This window comes from Balaenoptera musculus, chromosome 5, assembly GCF_009873245.2.
Source record: "Balaenoptera musculus isolate JJ_BM4_2016_0621 chromosome 5, mBalMus1.pri.v3, whole genome shotgun sequence".
NCBI classification, from domain to species: Eukaryota; Metazoa; Chordata; class Mammalia; order Artiodactyla; family Balaenopteridae; genus Balaenoptera; species Balaenoptera musculus.
The window spans coordinates 93082241-93101832 of NC_045789.1; the positions used below are offsets into that span (position 1 = coordinate 93082241).

The 19592-nt window shown below is 37.0% G+C and overlaps 1 protein-coding gene across 4 annotated transcripts in view; it reads right to left on the bottom strand.

The window, feature by feature from the left end:
- The window catches only part of SLIT2 (slit guidance ligand 2), a 379752-nt gene that overhangs the window by 236289 nt on the left and 123871 nt on the right, over positions 1–19592 (bottom strand). The window lies entirely within an intron of this gene.

Here is a 19592-nt window from a genome sequence, read left to right on the forward strand (position 1 = left end):
TTTGCCTATTGTTCAAAAGAGTCATTTCACGCATCAGGAATACTATGATGCTTCTGAGAGGGCTTATGTGCATTCTGGCTGATGCACTTCAGAAAACCACCAGATTGTCACCAACAAGAGAAGCCTGGAGAATCACATGCACGCTTTTGTAACAAGTTCTGTGGTTTAATTTATATGTAAAAAAAAAATTGCACCAACAACGCAAACTAATAGTTTTTACAAAAAAAGCTTTTTGGCCTTTAGAACCAAACAGATATTTGTGATAAAAGCAACTTGTCTGGATACTCCCTGAGGCACAGTGTATTTTCCATCCTTAAATGGATTATTTATGGGTACTATAAAATTACAATTCTGGCAACAAAATTATGGAAGATTATGTATTCTGGGAATGTGGGGTTTTGTTTCAATTCACTTGAAAATTAGCTTGAAGGCAATCAGGTACTGTTGTAAGCATATACTTAAGTAATGAGTTTCAGTAATTTTCAATGAAATAGCAAAAACAAAAGCACAGTTTTAAGGTGTTTTAGGAATAGTCTAATTAACTCAGTAATTTCTAAAAGCATAAAAGATCTTTTTCAAAATGTTCAAGAATTATGAGTTTGAAAATAAGCTGATATTTTCAAAGTTGTTTTAATTACGCTTCATTTTTTTTTTTTTAAAGATTTATTTATTGATTGATTGATTACTATGTTGGGTCTTCGTTTCTGTGCTAGGGCTTCCTGTAGTTGCAGCAAGCGGGGGCTACTCTTCATCGCGGTGCGCGGGCCTCTCACTATCGCGGCCTCTCTTGTTGCGGAGCACAGGCTCCAGACGCGCAGGCTCAGTAGTTGTGGCTCACGGGCCTAGTTGCTCCGCGGCATGTGGGATCTTCCCAGACCAGGGCGCGAACCCGTGTCCCCTGCATTAGCAGGCAGATTCCCAACCACTGCGCCACCAGGGAAGCCCTACGCTTCATTTTAATAAATTTTAATTTTAAAATGTCAATTCAAGTGGCACAACTTCTAGATGGAGAATAGGACAAAAACCTAAACTAGTTCATTCTTCAATGCAAAAGTAGGCCTGCAGTGCCATAGTAACTTTGTGATGTATTTTTCAAAATACTTTTCAACTCAACCTGCTAGGTGGTTTTAGGAAGTCAATCCATGCCCTGGAACCCCTCTGTTAGAAGATATCAAAGCCTGTACAGCTTGCACCCTAATACTATCTCTGTATGATTTTTCCTATAGTCCACGGCAAAGCATCAGCCTGGAAAATTCTGTGATAGTATTTTCCAACGCCACGTTAGTATTTTATATTTAAAGATGCTTATTGGTGAAGATAAGATCAATAGGGCCAATTATTCAATGAACTGCAGCTTTCTTCTTCAAATATTACTTACCTAGAAAATTTTGCATTTCAATAAGACAGCTGGGGGGCTTCCCTGGTGGCACAGTGGTTAAGAATTTGCCTGCCAATGCAGGAGACACAGGTTCGAGCCCTGGTCCGGGAAGATCCCACATGCCGCGGAGCTAGTGAGCCCGTGTGCCACGACTACTGAGCCCGCGTGCCACAACTACTGAAGCCCGTAAGCCTAGAGCCCATGCTCCGCAACAAGAGAAGCCACCACAGTAAGCATGCGCACCGCAATGAAGAGTAGCCCACACTCTCCACAACTAGAGAAGGCCCGTGCACACCAACGAAGACCCAACGCAGCCAAAAATAAATAAACTATTAAAAAAAAAAAAAAGACAGTTGACTTTGTATTTAATTAGAATAGTGAGGTTAAATTTTGGAATAATGAATTCTGATCAAGCAAGATTTACCTGGTCTATAAAAGTGATCTAAGTTTCTGGCAGGGTGATATATTGGGGTTATAAGCTCACATTTTTTCCTGATGTGGAATATGATCAAAGAAGTTTGGAGACACCCCTAAAGAGCGAAACCTCACTTATCTGACTGTGCAAAGCTAGATGGTATTCTTATAGGCAAAGAATAGAGCTCTGGGTAATTTAAGCAGGGAGGAAATTTACCGGAAGACTGGAGAACCAAGCTCATAAGCAGGGAAGAAGATATTCAGTTTTGTCAAGCAAAGTCAGACAGCCATGTGTCTGTCAATAGCTGAACAATGAGGAGTGAACAAGGTTGCAGGTACCAGTGGTTTTGCTGCTACTGGTCTCTGCCAACTTCCTACTGGAATAAACTCTTATCTGTACCTCTTCCTTAACATCTGTTCTAGATTCAAAATACCAGATAGGAATATTGAATAGGCTGCAAATAAGGTTTGTGCTCACTCCTCTGGTTGCTAGAGCTTCAACAAAGTATCTGGACCTTTCCACTTCGGTTTGGGAAAGTGTAATAATTAGGATGAGCTATATCGTGCTATAACAACCAAACCTTCTCAAAATCTCAGTGGCTAAAAGAAAAACCACTTTATTTCTCACACTCTTGACAATCCCCATTGTTCATCAGCTGAGGACACTGCTACATGCTGTATTCACCCAAATGAAGACAGGCACTTGATCTAGTTGCCATGCCTGAGAAAAGGAGTCATAGAATGATGATTATCAAGTGGAGTCCAGGGATTCCTGGGAATCTGCAAGTTCAAAACGATTTTCATAATAATATTAAGATGTTATCTGCCTATTTTTTGTTTCCTTTTGATGATATATAGCAACTCATCTTTAATAATAATAATTATAATAATATATTGACAATAATAATACCCCATAATAATTAAAATATATTAATGATGGTAATAACCCCTCTTATGGCAATTTACAGTTATAAATTACACTCATAGAAATGATCTCATTTGATTGTCATATTCTTTAAAGGTAAGTAATAATAGCTACCCACCACACAAATACATGCACACATAAACTTTAAAGATAAGGAGAACAAGAAAAGATATTTTAAAGCTCAAGCTATAATAAACTAAGCACATTACTTAGAACTCATTTTGTTCATATCTCCACAATATTTTTTAAAATTTTTTATTAATTTTTATTGGAGTATAGTTGCTTTACACTGTTGTGGTAGTTTCTGCTGTACAGCAAAGTGAATCAGCTATACATATACATATACATATATCCTCTCTTTTTTGGATTTCCTTCCCATTTAGGTCACACGAAGCACTGAGTAGAGCTCCCTGTGCTATACAGTAGGTTCTCATTAGTTACCTATTTTATACATAGTAGTGTATATATGTCAATCCCAATCTCCCAATTCATCCCATTCCCTCCCCTCCCCCACCTGGTATCCATATGTCCATTCTCTGTGTCTCTATTTCTGCTTTGCAAATAACTTCATCTGTATCATTTTTCTAGATTCCACATATAAGCAATATTATATTGATAAGATATTTGTTTTTCTCTTTTTGACTTACTTCACTCTGTATGATAGTTTCTAGGTCCATCCACGTCTCTGCAAATTGAGCACTTTTGTTCCTTTTTATGGCTGAGTAATATTCCATTGTATATATGTACCACATCTTCTTTATCCATCCTTGTGTTGATGGACATTTAGGTTACTTACATGTCCTGGCTATTGTAAATAGTGCTGCAATGAACACTGGGGTGCATGTATCTTTTTGAATTATGGTTTCCTCTGGGTATATGCCCAGGAGTGGGATTGCTGGGTCATATGGTAGTTCTATTTTTAGCTTTTTAAGGAACCTCCATACTGTTCTCCATAGTGGCTGTATCATTTACAATCCCACCAACAGTGTAAGAGGGTTCCCTTTTCTTCACACCCTCTCCAGCATTTATTGCTTGATGATGGCCATTTTGATTTTTGATGATGGCCATTCTGACCAGTGTGAGGTGATACCTCATTGCAGTTTTGATGTGCATTTCTCTAATAATTAGTGATGTTGAGCATCTTTTCATGTGCCTCTTGGGTGTCTGTATGTCTTCTTTGGACAAATGTCTATTTAGGTCTTCTGCCTAAATAGAAGTCTTTATGGGTCTAAATGGGTCTTCTTCCCATTTTTTGATTGGATTATTTGTTTTGTTGATATTGAGCTGCATGAGCTGTTTGTATATTTTGGAGATTAATCCCTTGTCAGTTGCTTCATTTGCAAATATCTTCTTCCATTCTGAGGGTTATCTTTTCATCTTGTTTATCGACTCCTTTGCTGTGCAAAAACTTTTAAGTTTCATTAGGTCCCATTTGTTTATTTTTGTTTTTATTTCCATTACTCTAGGAGGTGGGTCAAAAAAGATCTTGCTGCGATTTATGTCAAAGAGTGTTTTGCCTATGTTTTCCTCTAAGAGTTTTATAGTGTCAGGTCTTGCATTTCGGTCTTTAATCCATTTTGAGTTTATTTTTGTGTATGGTGTTAGGAAGTGTTTTAATCTCATTCTTTAACATGTAGCTATCCAGTTTTCCCAGCACCACTTATTGAAGAGACTGCCTTTTCTCCATTGCATATTCTTGCCTCCTTTGTCATAAATTAGGTGACCATAGGTATGTCTCCATAATATTTTTAATGCTGCTCCTCTGTCTAGGAATTCACTTCTCTCTTTTCAGCCTGTTTTTTCTGTCAATGACCTAAATGTATTTTAAATTGCCTTTTATTGGGTAATTTGTTTTCTTAGTTTTGAGTTTTGTGAATTCTTCATACCTTCTGGATACAATTTTATTATCAGATGTAAGATTTGCAAATATGTTCTCCTAGTTTGTGGCTTGTCTTTTCATTCTCTAACAGTGCCATTCAAAGACCAGAAGTTTTACATTTTAATAAATTCCAACGTTTCAATTTGGACTTTTAGGACTGTGCTTTTGGTATCATAGCTGAGAAATGTTTGTGTTCAGTCTTTGGGCAGGAAGTATGATGCTCTACATGGATTTTTCATAGGTTCCATGTATCAGCTTGAGGAAATTCCCGTTACTTCTTAGTTTCATGAAGAATTTTATCAGGAAAGGATTTTAGATTTTGTCAAGTGCTGCTTCTATGAGTATAGAGATGAACATATGGTCTTTCTTTTTTTAGTTTGTTACTATGACAAATTACATTCATTGATTTGCGGGGCGATGGTGACTTAAGACCACACAAGCTTTTAAGTCCGGTGAACTGCAAGTCTCTCAGGGTCAAAATCAAGGTGTCAGCAGAGCTGAATTCCATTCTGTTGGCACGAGGGGAGAATGCACTTGCAGGCTTATTCAGGTTGCTGGCAGAATTCACTTACATGTGGTGCTAGGACTGAGGTTTCACTTCCTTGCTGTGTCAGCTGGGGGTCAACCTTGGCTCCTAGAGGCCTCTCTCTGGACCTTGCAGATGGGGCCCTAAAATCTCAGAACCAGCAATGGCCCATGGATTCCTTCTCATGCTGCCACATTTCGTCTGCCTTCTCTTCGTCTGCTGTGCCTAGCATTTTCCTTTTGCACTCTTATTTTCTTACTAATTAACATACAGTGGAATTTTCCAGAGGCTACATGATACTGCGATATTTCAACAGGTTGAATACAGAAGCTGATATGAGCATCTAGGCTGTCTTCTTTTGAGACAAAAAAATAAGATTTGCAAAAATGTAAAACAATGCTACTCTTTCCACTTTTTAGTGTGTATATATATACTATATGTGTTATATATAGACATATATATACTGTGTATATTATATACACTATCTGTACACATAATATATACTGTGACAATATGTAATGGGTTTGTTTTGCTATTTTAAATGATTTAATACACGTTTTAAAAATTTCTGTTTCAAGTTCTAATACAGTAAGTATAGATATATAGGTATAAAAATAACACATAGATAATGCATAGCTATATAATCAACATAAACCAAATTTTTACAAGCCTCAAAAATTTCTAAGACTGTAAAGGGGCCTTGAAACAAACAAACAAAAAAATTAAAGTTTAAGAATGGCTCCAGCGAGTCTCACACCAGCCACGAGATGATCTGACTCAGAAGACCCCTCACTGCTGCTCACACCTGACTGGCCAGAAGTAGAAATGGACCCATCCTACCGGAAGGCAGCCAGGAAATTCTATCCTGTAGGACAGAGAGCTGGAAATAATGAGAAAACACTGATGACTACCAAAAAAGGCACACCCTGCCTCCACCAAGACACTTCTTTTCCCCAAAGGAAAAGTATGCAAGAGGCTCGGAAGGTGAAACTATAACAAAAGCCCACCACATACTCTGTGGGTTTATCTAAATGGGCTTCAATGTTCAGCACATGCTACTTTTCAGTACCTCCAATTAGAACAAAGGACTTCAAACTGTCTACATACAAGAGATGTCACGATGTATCATTTGCACAGTCTGATATCTCACTGTTATTTTGGGTCCTTGTTGGTGATAAGTCCCAGATTATCCTCTTAAACATTTATATTTTTACATTTCCAGATTATGCCTGGTATCAACCTATCCCAATATCTGTTAAGAGAGAGATGATTGTCTGATACATATAAATAGTTCTCGCTAAATCAGTGTCTGAGAACTCAAGAACAGATTTTTGATACTATGTTTAAAAATGGAAAAATGAGGTTTGCACTCTCTATTTCTAGTTTTTTTCTATTGCAGGCTCATCATTATCCATATTTCAGTAAGTTTAATTCAATTTGTAAAACTTCAAATGTTGCTTAATGAAGAAATGCTTTCTGAGTTATTTATGTTTGGGATGTTTTGTAAAGATACATGTTTCTTAACACAAACACAACCCTTTATCAAAGAAATAGGTTTAGCATAAATGATATTTACATCTCAGATGAAGTCATATATCTTGTATTATTGAGATTAATGAAGAGTACAGCCTGTGAAAAATTAATTCCTACTGTTGTCAGTTTTCTTGCCTTCTTTTAATTGGCTAGTTTCAATCAGCTCTGGGTGGGAAAATCTGAAAATTCACCTTAAGAGAATTATATTCAAAAAGGGTCAGTGAGGGCTTCCCTGGTGGCGCAGTGGTTGAGAATCTGCCTGCCAATGCAGGGGACACGGGTTCGAGCCCTGGTCTGGGAAGATCCCACATGCCGCGGAGCAACTAAGCCCGTGAGCCACAACTACTGAGCCTGCGCGTCTGGAGCCTGTGCTCTGCAACAAGAGAGGCCGCAATAGTGAGAGGCCCGCGCACCGTGATGAAGAGTGGCCCCCGCTTGCCACAACTAGAGAAAGCCCTCGCACAGAAACGAAGACCCAACACAGCCAAAAATAAATAAATAACTAAATAAATTTATAAAAAAAAAAAAAAAAAAAAAAAAGGGTCAGTGAGCTGTGAGTACATTTCAAATTATTCTCCTGTGAGTCAAATGTGTGAGCTTTTATACACTTATACATACATTATACATATTATGGCATTTATTTGGAGGAAGGTCAAAGTACTCTGTGGTTAGTTCTTGTCTTTTTTTTAATTCCTCGATTTTGGCCATGTTATAAAGAGCTGCAATTAAGTGAAGAGTAGTTTCCAGATAAATTAGATTCTACTAAATTTGAGAAGATATGTTATCTAATTGTGACCAAAAACTCACAAAAGGACACGCAAAAAAGATACACAGTAATAAGCAGAACTTGCAGAAGGAAGATAAAGAAACTACACGGATTTATTTCTACTAAGACGAAAACTGTGTTCCTTTGGTTCCTTTATTCTACAAAAAGAACATTTATTTCACAAGCATGATGGAATGACAAGAATCAAAGAAATTATAATCAGAGATCCTGAATTTTAATTGGTAGTTCCTAAGTGCCTGGCATGTGCTATTGCGTCTGCAAACATTTTCCTACTTAATGCTTCTTAAGACCCTGAAAAAGGTAAGTGCAATCGTTACCTTGATTTCATACATGAAAAAATTGAGGCTAAGCAAGTTAAGGTCCAGATCTGAGTGCAAACCCTGCAAAATTAATTGCGCACTGTATTCTACTGCTTTCCTTTCATGTGTGCCAGGCCCTGTGCCCTTGGCCAAGATATATAACTTCCATGAACATCACTGATTTATTCATCTCTGCATCAATCCATTTGTTAATTTCTTCACAATATCCTTCAACAAATATTTACTGAGTGCCTACTAAGAGCTGCTCACTGGACAAGGAACTGAAAAGACTCATCTGGAAAAAGAAAAGTTTAAAATGACTGTCATAGGGATCCGATGAAACGATATACTAAAGAGGTTTTATATTTTAAAATGCCAGTCAGGCCACAACTACTTCTGATAAAAATTGCCATGGATATAGTGCCGTAATTGTGCTGGTGCCATATGATTTCATCATACCCATCCAGACCGGGGCTAACTGTTGTCCTCAAAACAACCCCTTACCCTGGGCAATGAATGGATCTGATACAAAAAAATCTTCTCGGTGGGCATCCACCATCTTGGAAAATGACTCAGTCAAATCAAATCCTATCTCAGAGAGTTGGAATGTGGGAGGTCCAAAATGAGATCCTCAGAAAGTAAGAACAGCAGAGGCAGACAGACGAGCAGAATGGCTGTAAAGACTTGGGAAGTTATTTTGCATTCTGAACAGTATTCTAATTTTTGATGATGCCTATTTATACCCATGAACATATTTTCTTGCTCTCATGGCCAGAACATGTCTCAGGCCTTAAGATCTTTCAGGTAATGCAGCAATGGATTCTAAACTGCTTTCAAAACTGTAAAGCATATACATATGAAATTTGTCACCACCATTATAATTACTAACAAGTGCCGCAGCTTGGTCCAAGTTCATTAAATAATGGAAGATTTAAACTTTTGGCTAGGATTTACTGATCTCCTTATGTGGCTATATTCCAGCATTATCTTTCAATGGTTGCTTTCTAAAATACTAGTAAGCTCTTTTTTGGGGGTTTGCTTTCATCCACTTATCAGCCCACAACTCTGAACCAATTACTGAAAAATATCCCTGGTGACACTCTGTCAGTATAACTATTAAGAGCTATCGGAAGATAGAGTCTTATGTCTTATTTTTAGTCAGCTTTACAGAAGTGTAATTTATGAGAAATAAAATTGATTTTAAATATAAAATTCAAATAGTTTTAACAAATGTATGCAGTCCTGTAACCATTAAACCCATCATGATACAGAATTATTCTGTCACTCCAAAAAGTTCCCTCATCACCTTTTGCTGTCAATGCCTCCCTGGGCCCTTGACCACTGGCAACCACTGTTCTATTTCTATTTACTATAATTTTGCCTCTCCTAGAATATCATATAAATTATATCGCAGCATGGAGTCTTTTAGGTCTAGCTTATTTCACTTGGCATAAGGCTTTTGAGAGTTGTTATAGGTACCAATAGCTCAGTCCTTTTTCACTGCTGAGTAGTAGTATTCCATTGTCTACAGACACCACTATGCTTGTTAAACCACAGTAATGGCTGATAAACAATGAGTTCTTTTCTGCTGTTTGACTATTATTTCAAAAGCTACACTGAATATTTGCCAGGGTGGGTTTTTTGATGATTCCTCAAGATTTTCTACAAAAAACCGTGATGTTAGAGAGTTCCACTTCTTCCTTATAAAGCTGTATAATTTTTCTTTAGACTTCTTGGACTGGCTAACATATTCTATACAATGTCAAGTAGGATTGGTCAGAGTGGACATACTTGCTTTGCTCCTGAACTGAGAGGAAAAGTATTTTACCATATTTGGAGGATGTTAACTATAAGGGTTTTCAATGATGCCCTTTATCAGTTTGCAGAAGTTCCCTTCTATTTCTAGTTTGCCAAGAGTTTTCATCATGAATGAGTGCTAAATGTTGTTTTCTCTTTTTAAAAGATCTGTTAATAGGTCAAATTGCAATGACTGATTTTTCAAAATTTAAAGCAACCTTGCATTCCTGGGATAAAACCCACTTGGTCATAATGTATTCCTTTTTATTTATCACTATATTAATTAAATTTTTTGAAAAGGAATTTTGCATATATGTTCATGAGTGATATTGGATTCCAGTTTTTTTTTTAATGGAATTGTCTTGATTTTATTATCATATCATTTTTACTATCACATTATCATATCTGGCTATTGTTCTCAATGTTTTGGGAAAAAGTCTCTCCTTTACTATTTTCTGGAAAGGTCTATGTAGACTTGACATTATTTCTTCAATAAAGGTTGGTAGAATTTGCCAGTGAAGACATCTGGCTTTGGAGTTTTTTGTCTGATTTTGTCTGGTGGAGAGCTTTTCATTTTTTTTTTTTTTTAATAGACTTTAGAACAGTTTTAGGTTCACAGCAAAACTGGACAGAAAGTACAGAGATTTCCCATATCCTCCTTGCCTCACACACACAAGCACAGCCTTTAGTGTCACCTCATTCTATAAAACTTGAAAAAACATGAAAATCACACACTGATTTCATTTGTCTGACACACTGTTTTCCTTTGCTCTCAATCTAAGGTTCACCTCGAGGGCCTTAGTGGCCATGGATTGGTTTCTGCTCCCAATTCATTTATTCTCTGATGTAGAATGCAGATACCTTGGCTATTGTTCTCAAAGGGGAGAAATGGTGTCTGCAGACATTGAAGCAATCAAGCTTGCATGGATCCCTACCTGCTGTCAGCAATGTGCTGAACGTCTGGTCTTCCTTCTTGGACTTGAAACCCTCAGTAGTGAGGAACTCACTACCTCACAAGCAGCTGTTACATTTAAAGTGTTCCCACTGTTAGATCATTCTTCTGTGGGAGGACATATAAGTTCAGAGAGGCTGAATAAGCAGTTTATGATCAGAATGCTATGTGCAATGGATCCCTTTTTATGGATCCCTTCTTACAACTCTGCCTGATAGGAGAATAGGGCTCATGATTAGTTTATAACACTACTAATACCTCTTGCTTAATACATATAGCAGTAAATATTTCCATCCTTTTAGGCAAGTACATACACTTGTACATTGTTAGAGGTTTTCTTCACTCCGTTTAAAATTTCTGAATAGACACATTCACTTTCAGCGGACTTCTTCATATTTTATCTGAGAAACTATAAAGTATTCATATACGCACTGTAAATTAAATTTTGATTACTTTTTTTTTCCATTTGGGAATGATCTAGACATTTGAAGAACTAATTTCCTCACGCAAAGACTTGGCATTTTATTCAAGGTTTGTTAATATGTTCTTTTGTTCCTTCCTATCTTTTTTTCTTTATTCAGGTATTTAATATATATTTTTTGAGCAAGCAAGTACATCAGACACAGTATTGAATACTCCCTCCCCTTATGGAGCTTATGGTCAAGTGAGGAATAAAAATTTATAAACATATAAGATCTCTTAAATTGGCTAAAAGGGAAGAAAATTATTTGGAGAGTTTCTCCAAACTCATGTTTTTAACTGTCATAAACACAGGCAGTAGAAACACCTGATGCACAGGCAAGAGATCTTCAACGTTAAAAATCAAATGAAAATTTTGAAAATTGAATGATACACCAAAATTCCAAACTTTGGAGGCACACTTCCTACAACAAAATTATCTCGCATTAAAAAATCGTAGAATAGTAGTTCTCAAAGAGCATTCCAGGGACCTCTGGGGGTCACTGAGATACTTCTCAGTGGGTCTCTTGAGGTCAAAACTATTGTCATAAAAATACTAAGAATTCTTAGCTTTTTCATTCTCAATCTTTCTTGAGTGTACAGTGGAGTTTCCGTGAGGATACCTGTTGTCTGATATCACCACAGTTTGAATACAGAAGTAGATAGAAGAATCCATGTGTCTTCTAATAAGCCAGGCACTAAAGAGATTTACAAAAATGTAAAACAATGATGTTCTTCTCACTATTTTTTGTTTTCAAAAATACGTTCTTTTATAAATAAATGTTATTTATGTTAATACGTAATGGGTTTATTATTTTTTAAATAATTTACAAAATAAACCTCTTAACATTTTCTATATTAATTTATATTATATGTATGTGTGTGTGTGTATATATATATATAAATATATATTCCACGTAATCATAAGCTCTTTGTGGTCCTCAATAAGTTCTAACAGTTTATAGGGACCCTGAGACCTTGAAGTTGGAAACAGTGATACAGAATACAAAAAAACAACATATCTGACCTTTTAATCCTTGTCAATGTCATATTTCTTCCTCAGAAATCTACAAAGTATAAAATGAAACTCTAAAATTAGACCCTTTTCAGGGTTAATATGCAGATGTTATTGTAATTGTAATGACCAGGTCATTAAGAATATGAAAAATAAATTGAATCACCATATAAAATATTCTTAAAGTATAAATATATTTTCAGGTCTCTATATACCAGGAAAAAGAAAACTGTTAAAAAATTTTAGGCAAAGCTGTACACGTTGATTTGTCATAGAATCTGCATAGTTTAGTTGTTCATCAATCTTTTGGATGTTCTCTACCATCACATACAATGTGAGGCAGCAGAACTTGAAGAACAAATCTCTTCTAAAGAACTGATGATGCCACTCTTGCTTCAACAATTATACAATGCCTGGATGTGTGTTCTACTATTAATCCACCTAAAATCTGAACGGAAAAAACATGATAAGCAACATAAAAATGCTATTTCTGACAGGGTCTTGCTCGGTTTTATGCCGCCTGAGCTAGTGTGGCTAAGCAGAAGCAATCGAATACAAAGGTTAAAGTAAAAGAAACTGATCCAGTATGGAGTCAGATTTGTTCTTCCTGATTACACACTGAGTTTCTGCGCTGGACCGGGCATTGTAATAGGCACTAGAGAAACAAGGATATTCCCTGTCCTCAAGGATCTTCCCTTCTGGTTTGCAAGGAAATGCCGTGTGACTGACAGAACCGTGGTGATCCAGCCAGATGTGAGGCCTCAGCCTCTGAGGTGGGAGAGCCGAGTTCAGGACATTGGACCACCAGAGACCTTCCGGCCCCACGTAATATCAATTGGTGAGAGCTCTCCCAGAGATCTCCAACTCAACGCTAAGACCCAGCTCCACTCAAGGACCAGCAGCCTCCACTGCTGGACACCCCATGCCAAACAACTAGCCAGACAGGAACACAACCCCACCCATTAGCAGAAAGGATGCCTAAAATCATAATAAGGTCACAGACACCCCAAAACACACTACTGGACACGGTCCTGCTCACCAGAAAGACAAGATCCAGTCTCATCCACCAGAACACAGGCACCAGTCCCCTCCACCAGGAAGCCTACAAAACCCACTGAACCAACCTTACCTACTGGGGTCAGACACCAAAAACAACAGGAACTACGAACCTGAAGCTTGTGAAAAGGAGACCCAAAACACAGTAAGTTAAGCAAAGTGAGAAGACAGAGAAATATGCAGCAGATGAAGGAGCAAGGTAAAAACCCACCAGACCAAACAAATGAAGAGGAAATAGGCAGTCTACCTGAGAAAGAATTCAAAGTAATGATAGTAAAGATGATCCAAACTCTTGGAAATAGAATGGAGAAAACACAAGAAATGTTTAACAAGGACTTCAAAGAACTGAAAAACAAACAAACAATGATGAAAAACACAAGAAATGAAATTAACAATTCTCTAGAAGGAATCAATAGCAGAATAATTGAGGCAGAAGAACGGATAAGTGACCTGGAAGATAAAATAGTGGAAATAAATACCGCAGAGCAGAATAAAGAAAAAAGAATGAAAATAATTGAGAACAGTCTTAGAGACCTCTGGGACAACATTAAACACAACAACGTTCGAATTATAGGTGTCCCAGAAGAAGAAGAGAAAAAGAAAGGGACTGAGAAAATATTTGAAGAAATTACAGTTGAAAGCTTCTCTAATAAGGGAAAGGAAATAGTCAGTCAAGTCCAGGAAGCACAAAGAGTCTCATACAGGATAAATCCAAGGAGAAACATGCCAAGACACATATTAATCAAAGTATCAAAAATTAAATACAAAGAAAAAATATTAAAAGCAGCAAGGGAAAAGCAACAAATAACATACAAGGGAATCCGCATAAGGATAACAGCTGACCTTTCAGCAGAAACTCTGCAAGACAAAAAGGAGTGGCAGGACATATTTAAAGAGATGAGAGGAAAAACCTGTAACCAAGATTACTCTACCCAGCAAGGATCTCATTCAGATTCGATGGAGAAATTAAAACCTTTACAGACAAGCAAAAGCTAAGAGAATTCAGAACCACCAAACCAGCTTTACAACAAATGCTAAAGGAAGGCCTCTAGGCAGGAAACACAAGAGAAGGAAAAGACCTATGAAAACAAACCCAAAATAATTAAGAAAACGGTAATAGGAACATACATATTAATAGTTAACTTAAATGTAAACAGATTAAATGCTCCAACCAAAAGACACAGACTGGATGAATGGATACAAAAACAAGACTCCTATATATGCTGTCTACAAGAGACCCACTTCAGACCTAGGGACACATCCAGACTGAAAGTGAGGGGATGGAAAAAGATATTCCATGCAAATGGAAATCAAAAGAAAGCTGGAGTAGCAATTCTCATATCAGACAAAATAGACTTTAAAATAAAGACTATTACAAGAGACAAAAAAGGACACTACATAATGATCAAGGGATGAATCCAAGAAGAAGGTATAACAATTGTAACTATTTATGCACCCAACATAGGAGCATCTCAATACATGAGGCAAATGCTAATAGCCATAAAAGGGGAAATTGACAGTAACAAAATAATAGCAGGGGACTTTAACACCCCGCTTTCACCAATGGACAGATCAGCCAAAATGAAAATAAATAAGGAAACATAAGCTTTAAATGATACATTAAACAAGATGGACTTAATTGATATTTATAGGACATTCCATCCAAAAACAACAGAATACACTTTCTTCTCAAGTGCTCATGGAACATTCTCCAGGATAGATCATATCTTGGGTCACAAAACAAGACTTGATAAATATAAGAAAATTGAAATCGTATCATGTATCTTTTCCGACCACAACGCTATGAGGTTAGATATCAATTACAGGAAAAAAAACTGTAAAAAATACAAACACATGGAGGGTAAACAATACGCTACTAAATAACCAAGAGATCACTAAAGAAATCAAAGAGGAAATCAAAAAATACTTAGAAACAGATGACAATGAAAACACCACGACCCAAAACTATGGGCTGCAGCAAAAGCAGTTCTAAGGGGGAAGTTTATAGCAATACAATCCTACCTCAAGAAACAAGAAACTTCTCAAATAAACAACCTAACCTTACACCTAAATCAATTAGAGAAAGAAGAACAAAAAAACCCCAAAGCTGGCAGAAGGAAAGAAATCATAATGATCAGATCAGAAATAAATGAAAAAGAAATGAAGGAAACAACAGCAAAGATCAATGAAACTACAAGCTGGTTCTTTGAGAAGATAAACAAAATTGAAAAACCATTAGCCAGACTCATCAAGAAAAAAAGGGAGAAGACTCAAATCAACAGAATTAGAAATGAAAAAGGAGAAGTAACAACTGACACAGCAGAAATACAAAGGATCATGAGAGATTACTACAAGCAACTCTATGCCAATAAAATGCACAACCTGGAAGAAATGGACAAATTCTTACAGAAGCACAACCTTCCGAGACTGAACCAGAAAGAAATAGAAAATTTAAACAGACCAATCACAAGCACTGAAATTAAGACTGTGATTAAAAATCTTCCAGCAAACAAAAGCCCAGGATCAGATGGCTTCACAGTCGAATTCTATCAAACATTTAGAGAAGAGCTAACACCTATCCTTCTCAAACTCTTCCAAAATATAGCAGAGGGAGGAACACTCCCAAACTCATTTTACGAGGCCCCCATCACCTGGATACCAAACCTAGATAAAGATGTCACCAAAAAAGAAAACTACAGGCCAATACCACTGATCAACATAGATGCAAAAATCCTCAACAAAATACAAGCAAACAGAATCTAACAGCACATTAAAAGGATCATACACCATGATCAAGTGGGGTTTATCCCAGGAATGCAAGGATTTTTCAATATATGCAAATCAATCAATGTCATACACCATATTAACAAACTGGAGGAGAAAAACCATATGATCATCTCAATAGATGCAGAAAAAGCTTTTGACAAAATTCAACACCCATTTATGATAAAAACCCTCCAGAAAGTACGCATAGAAGGAACTTACCTCATCATAATAAAGACCATATATGACAAACCCACAGCCAACATCATTCTCAACAGTGAAAAACTGAAACCATTTTCACTAAGATCAGGAACAATACAAGGTTGCCCACTCTCACCACTATTATTCAACATAGTTTTGGAGGTTTTAGCCACAGCAATCAGAGAAGAAAAAGAAATAAAAGGAATACAAATCTGCAAAGAAGAAGGAAAGCTGTCACTGTTTTCAGATGACATGATACTATACATAGAGAATCCTAAAGATGCTACCAGAAAACTAGGGCTAATCAATGAATTTGATAAAGTAACAGGATACAAAATTAATGCACAGAAATCTCTTGCATTCCTATACACTAATGATGAAAAATCTGAAAGTGAAATTAAGGAAACACTCCCATTTACCATTGCAACAAAAAGAATAAAATACCTAGGAATAAACCTACCTAAGGAGACAAAAGACCTGTATGCAGAAAACTATAAGACACTGATGAAAGAAATTAAAGATGATACAAACACATGAAGAGATATACCATGTTCTTGGATTGGAAGAATCAACATTGTGAAAATGAGTATCCTACCCAAAGCAATCTACAGATTCAGTGCAATCCATATCAAATTACCAATGGCATTTTTCAAAGAACTAGAACAAAAAATTTTACAATTTGTAGGGCAACACAAAAGACCCCGAATAGCCAAAGCAATCTTGAGAAAGAAAAACCGAGCTGGAGGAATCAGGCTCCCAGACTTCAGACTATACTACAAAGCTATAGTAATCAAGCCAGTATGGTACTGGCACAACAGAAATATAGATCAATGGAACAGGATAGAAAGCCCAGAGATAAACCCACACACATATGGTCACCTTATCTTTGATAAAGGAGGCAAGAATATACAATGGAGAAAAGATAGCATTTTCAATAAGTTATGCTGGGAAAACTAGACAGCTACATGTAAAAGAAAGAAATTAGAACACTCCCCAACACCATACACAAAAATAAACTCAAAATGGATTAAAGACCTAAATGTAAGGCCAGACACTATAAAACTCTTAGAGGAAAACATAGGTGAAACACTCTTTGACATAAATCACAGCAAGATCCTTTCTGACCCACCTCCTAGAGAAATGGAAATAAAAACAAAAGTAAACAAATGGGATCTAATGAAACTTAAAAGCTTTTACACAGCAAAGGAAACCATAAACAAGATGAAAAGACAAACCTCAGAATGGGAGATAATATTTGCAAACGAAGCAACTGACAAAGGATTAATCTCCAAAGTTTACAAGCAGCTCATGCAGCTCAATAGCAAAAAAAAAAACAGCCCAATACAAAAATGGGCAGAAAACCTACATAGACATTTCTCCAAAGAAGATATACAGATTGCCAACAAACACATGAAAGGATGCTCAACATCACTAATCATTAGAGAAATGCAAATCAAAACTACAATGAGGTATTACCCCACACCAGTCAGAATGGCCGTCATCATAAAGTCTACCAACAATAAATACTGGAGAGGGTGTGGAGAAAAGGGAACCCTCTTGCACTGTTGGTGGGATTGTAAATTGATACAATCAACCACTATGGAGAACAGTATGGAGTTTCCTTAAAAAACTAAAAATAGGACTACCATACAACCCAGCAATCCCACTACTGGGCATATACCCTGAGAAAACCATAATTCAAAAAGAGTTATGTACCACTATGTTCACTGCAACTCTATTTACAATAGCCAGGACATAGAAGCAACCTAATGTCCATCGACAGATGAATGGATAAATGGCACATATATACAATGGAATATTACTCTGCCACAAAAAGAAACAAAATTGAGTTATCTGTAGTGAGGTGGATGGACCTAGAGTCTATCATACAGAGTGAAGTAAGTTAGAAGGAGAAAAACAAATACTACATGCTAACACATATATATGGAATCTTAAAAAAAAAAAAAAGAAAGAAAAGGTTCTGAGGAACCTAGGGGCAGGACAGGAATAAAGATGCAGATGTAGAGAATGTATTTGAGGACACGGGGAGGGGGAAGGGTAAGCTGGAATGAAGTGAGAGAGTGGCATGGACATATATACACCAGCAAATGTAAAATAGATAGCTAGTGGGAAGCAGCCGCATAGCACAGGGAGATCAGCTCGGTGCTTTGTGACCACCTAGAGGGGTGGGATCGGGATGGTGGGAGGGAGATGCAAGGGGGAGGGGATATGGGGATATATGTATATGTATAGCTGATTCACTTTGTTATACAGAAGAAACTAACACAACAATGTAAAGCAACTATACTCTAATGAAGATGTTAAAAAAATAAAAATGCCAGCCACCCAAGCTAAAATTTTTAGAAATCACACTAATTATAACTAATTGTTTAATATCCACTTATACACATACACATTAGCCCTGTAACAACTGTTTCTCCATTTTTCATCACTCCATTCTCCCTAACTAGAACATCAATGATGCTGTAAGAGAAAAAAAAGAGCAATAAAAAAAAATGCTAAATCTCACATTTGACAACACCATATTGATGTCTGAAATGTTAGCAGATTTCAACTCTGTGGCTTACTGACACTTAGGATTTTTAGAGTTGGCAGAAAAGTGATCAATGTATGGAGTGAACATAAACTCTGAGTTTATACTGTCACAGCTAGGAAACCATAAATAGTATCTTCCAAGGTACTAATATATGAAGATTCAGTAACAATTGAAGTTACGCTTCCTATTTACTGTCTGTAGAAGGAACAGGAAAATAAGGGATGGAGATGCAAAGGACAAGGGGGAGGGGAAGAAAGGGAAGGAAAGGGAGAGAGGAGAGAGGGAGAAAGAGTAAAGAATGAAACAGTGGAAGGTAGGGCAGGAAGGGAGCCATAGGGATGGGAGAGGATTCTCAGTTAGCAAAGACTCCATTTATCAGCTGGAGGGGCAGCAGGAAATGACTGACTCTTAGGTAAGAAAAAGGACTGAACTGCTTAAGAAGAGGCTATTTCAGTGCTAAAGAACAGAGAAATGGCAACGCAGATAAAAAGTCCAATTATAATGAGTAGTTAGGGTAAAACTGAAAGCAGCAGATTAAAGCACAATTTTACCCATTTCTTCTGTAAGCAATTTTTCTCTTCACACAGATTATAAGCAAGTTAGGAAAGTAAATGTTGCTGAAGGCAACTGAGTGCCTGTGAGGCACAAGTAAGGTATGTGCCACTGATGTCCTCTTACCTCAAGGGGCTTAGTGGCCAGAGGGAAAGATAGTCAGGGCCATAAGGGTGGTAATAAAGGTCTCTTTAGCCACTTTCCTGTACCTCTCCTCTCCAAGTGAGATGGCTGGAATTGTTGATCTCTAAGTTCTATCATAGCTCAGAAATATATAACTATGATTTTCAGTGAGAGGCAACCAAAAGTAGAAATTTAGCTTCAATTTAAGAAGTGAAAAAATTAACTAGCACAGAATGAAAACATGGACATTGGCATGTTTCTCATAAGTATCAAAAGTATGCCAGAACAGACCTTTGCAGTGCTGGGCAATGATTGTTACCGTCCAAAGGGGCAGCTGCTTCCATTCAAATTTCCTCCTTCGTCTCACCTGTCTTGT